The sequence below is a fragment of the Elephantulus edwardii genome, unplaced genomic scaffold (genome assembly GCF_000299155.1).
Source record: "Elephantulus edwardii isolate Elephantulus edwardi_28Jun2011 unplaced genomic scaffold, EleEdw1.0 scaffold00018, whole genome shotgun sequence".
NCBI lineage: Eukaryota > Metazoa > Chordata > Mammalia > Macroscelidea > Macroscelididae > Elephantulus > Elephantulus edwardii.
Window position 1 is genome coordinate 13,144,100 of NW_006399768.1, and position 7,775 is coordinate 13,151,874.

Genomic DNA, 7,775 nt, shown 5'->3' on the forward strand with positions numbered 1-7,775 from the left:
CAAGACAAGCCTATTTGTTTTCTTGATGGTCTGTGGTATTTCAAGACTCTTCTCCACCACCAGCACTCAAAGGAATTGATTCTTCTTCTGTCATCTTCAGTCATTACCGAACTCTGTGACGGATAGCAAGTAATTGTGAAGACCATGGACTGGATCAGGTGCACCTCAGTTTCTAGACTGACACTATTGTACTTCAGGACTCTGGAGAGGCCCTGACAGCAGATTTACATAATACAATTTGTCTTTTGATTTCCTGACTGCTAGTGCCAAGAGTGTTGATTGTGAAGTCAAGCAAGCTGTAATGCTTGACAATCAATCTCTCCTCCATCCGTCATGATGCTTCCAATTGACCCAGTGGTGAGAATCTGTTTTCTTAATGTTGAGCTTCAATTCATATTGAAGACTACAGCTTGTGACATTCTACAGCAAGCACTTCAAGTCCACCTCGGTTTCAGCAAACAAGGCTTTGCCATCTGAAAAGTGCAGGTTGTTGATGAGTCTTCCTCCCATTCTGATGTCACTTTCCTCCTCATAAAGCCCAGCTTCCCAAATGATCTGTTCTTCAATTAGATTTTAAAAGTGTGGAGACAGGATGCATTGCTGACATGCTCCGTCCCTGATTTTGAACCATGCAGTATTTCCCTGCTCTGTTCTGAGGACTGCTTTCTGGTCCAAGTATTGGTTTTGCATAAGCACTCTCAAGTGTTCTTGGATTCCCAGTTTCCTCAAGGTTAGCAACAGTTTATTGTGGTCAACACAGTCAAATACCTCTGCATAGTCAATGAAACACAGATTTATAGACATGCCTCTAGTACTCTTTGCTTTCAGCCAAGATTCATCTGACGTTGGCGATAATATCTCTAGTGTTATGGCCGTTTCTAAACCCAGCTTGTGTTTCTGGAAGCTCTCTGTCAATATACTGTTCCAGTCTGGACAATAAACTGGAAAATCTTTAGTAGGATTTTCTTTGCATGTGATATGAGGGATATTATACAATAATTTCCACACTCTGTAGGGTCACCTTTATTTTTGAAATGGGAATAAATACAGATCTCTTCCACTTAGTTGGTCAGGTAGTTGTCTTCCAGACTGTACATACAATTTATCAGTTGCAGTTAATATAATAAAACAAAATTTCAATGAAGGATTGAATGGAAACCAATTAAAAAATTAAAGATCTGTTGCCTCAGGAATTCCCATCCCAAATGAATGTTTCTTTGCCTCACTGATTTTATATTGCTGTGAGCTTGACAATTTTTATACACAAAGACAGTCAATTCTGATCTCCTAATAAATAATTCCTGACAATTTTATTGTTTGTAAATGGCATTTTGACTTTCAAGAATATCATTTACCTAAACAACAGAGACAAATGATAGTGATAAAACGGTGATATCCCTTTGAAGATGTATGCCTTTCAAAGTTATAATTTTCCTTTTGATCCAAATATATATTAGATTATCTATTTCACTTCAAACTCCTGGAATTTTAAATAACAATTTGAAGCTAAAACTCATGGCTAATGCCACTAACTTAAGATAATATTCCCTATAAACTCTGAAGCATTGTAACAACTTTGTTGTAACTTAATTTTTTTCTTCTTCTTTGTACTATGACATGCACATACATATTTATTTTAATATAGGGTAATGTATTGTTAATGTTAATGTATTTCAAGTGTTCGTATATAGTCAACATATAAATTGAAATTGTTTTGAAAGCAGAAAGAGCATACCATGTCTTTTAAGTAATAGTGCGTGAATATGCAAACATAAATCTAATTCATAGTATAGATATCTTCCCTGAGAGATATTTAATTATCTGAAAGAATAGAACACTAGATCCATTGTAATTTGTAAGGAAAATGACAGTTTGTAATGAAATATACATTTTGAAAAAATTGTTAGAAGCAGAGTAAAAAAAATCATTTATTTTTAACAAAGTGAAATAGGATATGGAAGCGAGAAAGAACTCAGGAGACCTAAATTTTATCTAATTTAGACTCTCTAATTATCTGTACAACCGTAAGTTCTATGTTCTCTTACTTAGATGCTACCTGATAAAAATAATATATAATCCAACTCCTTTCACTATTTGTCATAATGACAAAATGAGAAAAATATATCTGAAAAATTTTGGAGTCTTAAAAATACCAATAACATATTATTTTCATAATTCCAAAGTTATTTTATTTCCATTAACCATGATGATATTATAAATAATAATATCATCAATAATTTAATGTATCCCCATCAGATTTATTTAATAATATACACATGACTGTGGATAATTTGTCATTTTTCTACTCTGGAAGAAGAATGGAGCTTGCTTTCTGCATTCCCTATTAGAAAAAGGAGAAAAAAAATAAATGTACTCTCATGTATCTACTTATGTAGTGTTGGGGAAAATAAAGGTTTGTTTTCTATAACTGAGGAAAACCTACATTTTTTTAAAAGATCAGATTCTTATTGTCCTTCTTATCTTAGGTGCTATGGAAAAAGCTTTTCTCTACCTTTCTTTTGACAGCAGCAACAGCTGGTTCTCCTCCCTCTGATGAAAGTTGCCACAGTTTCCTTTCCTTTCCCAGCTCATGAAGGTGTCTATTATTTATGATCGTCAGATTACACTCATCCTTCAGCTTTTGGGCAGGTATACAAAACAAATCAGCACATCAATCTTTGGATCACTAACTTTCCAGTCTGCAGCTTCTCACCTACCCCTTTCCAATTTTTATTAGGCAAAAGCATAATTCCACAGATGGCCCTTGCAACGTGTTGGAAATGAGAAAAAATTATCAAAATAAAAATTCAGCAATAGTTTTGTAATCTTCCTTAAATTATTAGAGAACGAAAAGAATGAAATCATTAGCCCTTAATTTCTGACTGCTTAAGCTTATCATTAGTATTTTTAAATTCTTATTTAATATAATTTATATGTAAATGTAGCAGCAACAATAAATACTGTTGTTGTTGTTAGGTGCTGTTGACTCGTAGACGACTCATAGTGATGCTGTGAATGCAAGGCCTGAGCACTGTTAATAATGTTTCAGGAGGCAAGTCGTTTCAGAAGTGGACGCCACTTCTGCTTCCAGACTATAAATACTAGGAATATAATATTATATTGAAACAGTTACAATGTAAAGTAAATATTTCATGTAGTAAAACACTTGTTGCAGAGATCAAGGAATGCAGCCTTCAATATGGATTGCATCTCAATTTCAAGAAAGCAAAGTTTCTTTGTTGATGATGGATGATGAGGATACTGAAACTGTTAACAGCTTCATCTTGCTTGGATCCACAATTAACATGTTTGGCACCACAGTCAGGAAATAAGGAGACAAACTGCACAGGTAAAATCTGCAGTTATGGTTCTTTCCAAATTACTGAGGAGTAATGATGTCTGTTTGAGGACTAAGATGCATCTGATTCAGGCCATAGTCTTTCTGATTACTTGCTATGCATCTGAGAGCTGGACAATAGATAATGATGACAGGATAATAATTGATGTCTTTGAGTTGTGGTGTTAGAGAAAAGCATTGAACATGCCATGGATGACTAAGAGAACAAATATGCCTTAAAGAGAGTATAACCAGAATGCTCTTTGGAGGCAAGAATGATGAGTTTTCACCTTGCATGCTTTGGGTGTGTTATTAGGAAGAGCTGTTCTTTGGAAAAAACATGATGCTTGGATGGGTGGAGAGTTGGCGAAGGAGAGGAAGCAGATGGAGCAAAAGGTAACACATTATGATATAGTAAAATCACAGATAACAACCCAGAAGAACACAAATCTTTCTCAAAGCAAATTCATTAAAGAGTTTCAGAAAAATACCTATTTGCACTTTATTGACTATGCACTTTATTGACATTTGAGTAGGTGAATCACAGCAAATTGTGGCTAAGCTTGACAACAATGGGAATCCCAGAATACTTAATTGTGCTCATGAAAAACTTAGAGGAGGAAGCAGTCATCAGAACACATCAAGGAAATATTGTATGGTTCAAGTTAGGAAAGGAGTACATCAGAGATACATCCTGTTTCCATACTTTTCTATACAATGTAAAATTGATCATGCAAGAGTCTGGACTTTATAAAGAGGAATATGGCCTCAGAATTTGAGGAAGACTCATAGACAACCTGTGTTATACAAATAACACACCCTTGCTTGCTGAAACTGAGGAGGACCTAAAGTGTTTGTTGCAGAAAATCAAGGACTGCAGTGCTCAATGTGGATTTCAGTTCAACTTCAAGAAAACAAAGATTCTCACCAATGGGCTAAGTGACTGCCCATGATAAATGGAAAAAGGATTAAGAGTGTAAAAATTCCCTCTTGCTTGTATTCATAATCAACTCTCTTGGCATCACCAAACAGGAAATCAGAAGATTAGTTGCATTGGGAAAGTCTGGTTTCAGTGAACTCTCCAGGGTGCTGAAGCACAACTGTATCAATCTAGAGACTGTGTTGCACCTGATCCAGTCTATGGCCTTCAGAAATACTTGCTATGCTTCTGAAAGCTGAATAATGACTAAGTAGGACAGAAAAATGAATGCCTTTTAGTTGTGGTGCTCAGAAAGAGTATTAATATACTGCCAAGAGATCAGGTCATCCCAGAGAGGGTGAAACTAAATTGCTCCTCAGAGACAAAGATTTTGAAACCCTATTTCATGTACTTTGAACATGTTGTCAAGAAGAATCTGTCGTTGGAGAAAGCCAACAAGCTTGGAAGAATCAGCACAAAAGAGGAAGACCCTGGATGAGATACGTTGACAGAGTAATTTTGGGTAATGGGGGTAAGTATGTCAGAGAAAATGAGATTGTCTCAGTATAGGACAAGTTTAGAGCTATTGTACATAAGGTGGCTATGAGTTGCAGTTGACTACCCAGCACATAACTACAACATGGTTACTGAATAGCTCACATATGGCCAAGAGAACAAATGAGTCTGTCTTGAGGAGAGGTAAGTCAAGATGCCACTTGGAAGGAAGGGTAGTTAAACTTCTCACACATACTTTGGGCATGTTTCTGTTGTTAGGTGCCATAAAGTCAAGTATGAATCATAAGGACTCTAGAAACAACAGATCTGAACCTTGTCCTATCCTGTGCCACCCTCACAATCTTTGACACACTTGTACCCATTACTTTAGTCACTGTCTCAGTCCACGTGGTTGAAAATCTTCTTCTCCTTTGCTGTCCCTTTACCTTCCAAAGAATAATATCCCTTTTCAATAGGTAGTCTCTCTTAGCAACATGCTCGAGCTATGCGATATAAAGTTTTATCATCTTTGTTTCCAACGAGCACACGAGCTGCACTGTCTCCAAGATATGAACATGTTGTTAGGGGAAGTCATTCCTTGGAGAAGGAAATCATACTTGGAAAGGTGGAGTGTCACCAAGAAATAAGAAAACACTCAACAAGAGAGATTGACATGGTGACTCTAATAATAGGTTCAAGTATACTGAAGATAGTGAGGATAGCACAGGATAGGGCAGAGTTCAAATCCATTGTTATTGTTTCACTGTGAGTCCCAGTCAATCTGAAGGTATACATCAATAGCAAAACTATGCAAATACAAAAAATTATTCCACTCTAAAATGTTCAATAACATTCCAGTAAAACATTAACCTCAAATTATAAAGCCTTAAAATCTTTCCATAGTGTTAGTCATGTTTTCTTAATGTTTAGATAATTATTTCATTGAGAAAGGAAATTTTAACTGACTTAACAGAACATTTTGACTTCATACCTGAAAGATTATTTGTTGGATAGTACATTTATCTTTAATATAAAATATGAAGTCCAGTTTGGAGCTTTACAAAGTAATAATAAAAGTTAAAAATGAGCCAAGGACTTTCTCTTAAGGGTTTGTTTATAAGGTCAGTCTGAATGAATGAAAAATAAAAACAGTGAGGATAAAGACCTTTAAAGAGTGCATCATCACTTTACTAAAGATAGATTTTTAAATGCATGCCTTTTGACATAGCCTTCACCTGAATTTCTACAAGCAGCTACACCTTCAAATGCCATTAATAGCTTCAACACTCTAGCAGGGGGGAAAAAAAGAAAAGAAACCAGCAAAGGTAACAAAGGAAAAAGAAATTTTAGATGCTTAAATTAACATTATAATTATGTAGATTAAAATATAACATATTATTTCTTCTTAAGCTTTCAATATATCACTTACTCATAATTTCCTTAGTTTGGGGGGAAACCTCTATTAAATCTAATCAAGGATATATTAAAAACAAACAGGGCAAAATAATATTTACACATAAGTAACAGAAATGGAGCTACCATGAACTCTACAGTAAGTTGTTTAATTTTAAAAACTATTTAGCCTTCATTTATATAAATTAATGGCATTAGTATTGAAATTGTTGCAGGACTCTTAGAGACTCTATAGACAAAAGGCCTGAAGCCTCTCTACAGCTATTGACATTTCTCAAAGTTCATAGAGTTTCCAGAGGCATGTTGTTTAGGAGGTGAATGCCACTCCTGCTTCCAAATCTGTCATAGTATGTTATTGTTATGTGCCATTGAGTTGCCTGTTATATTTAGCAACAGCAATTCTGAACCCTCCCCTGTCCTGAGCCAGTCTCACTAACTCTGACACAAAAACCCCCATTGCCCCATCCCCCATTGCCCCATTTAATGTTTCATCTCATCTGGGGTCTTCCTCTCCTGCACTATCCATCCATCCTTCCAAGCATGATGTCCTTCTCCAAGGACCAATCTCTTTTGGCAATGTGCCCAAAATAAGTGAGGTGCCACTTCAAAATCCTAGCCTCCAAGGAAAAACTTGGTTTTACTCTCTCCAAGACAGATCTTTTTGTTATCTTAGCAGTCCATGGTATGTTCAAGACTCTTCTTCAGCACCACAACTTGAAGGCATCTATTCTTTTTCTGTCGTCCTTAGTTACTTTCTCTGAAGCATAAGAAGTAACTGAGAAGACCATGGCTTGGATTAGGCACACCTTTGTATCAAGACTCATATGGTTGACCTTCAGCACTCTAGAGAGGCCAATGACAGCAGATTTCCCAAAGCAATTGTCTTTTGATTTCCTGCCTGCTGGTGTTAAGAGTGTTGATTATGGATCTGAGCAAGCTGTAATTGTTAACAACTTCAATCTCTTCTCCATTATTATGGTGCTGTCAATTGGCCCAGTGGTGAGAATCCTGGTCTTATCGATGTTGAGCTTCTATCCATAGTGAAAGCTACAGTCCTTGTCCTTTTGCAACAAATATTTTAGATCCTCCTCAGTTTCAGCAAGCAAGGTTATGACATCTGCACATCATAGGCTGTCAATGAGTCTTCCTCCAATCTTTATGCACATTCCTCCTCATAATGCCTGGCTTCCTGAATGATCTGTTGTGCATACAGATGGAAAAGGTATGGAGACAGAATGCATCCCTGATGTACACATTTCCTGATTTTGAACCATGCATGTTTCTGTTCTGAGGAGATTTCGTATAAGTAAAATCAAGTGTTCTGAGACTCCCATTTTCCTCAACCTTAGTCACGACTTATTGTGATTCTCACTGAAGTGAAACTATTCATCTCATCTTACATAATTGCTATTGAGTTACAAATTTTCATAGCTAAGGCTGTAAATTTCATGGGAGGAAATTACCATCTTTGTCTTCCAAAGTGTTAGTAAATTTGTACCATTAGAGACATGTGACCTTTGGGTTAGCATTGCAACTACCTGCAGACTATGCCACCAACTCTCTAAATTATAGTTTTTGAACTGTAAAATACAAACTTTCCCTTAAATACAT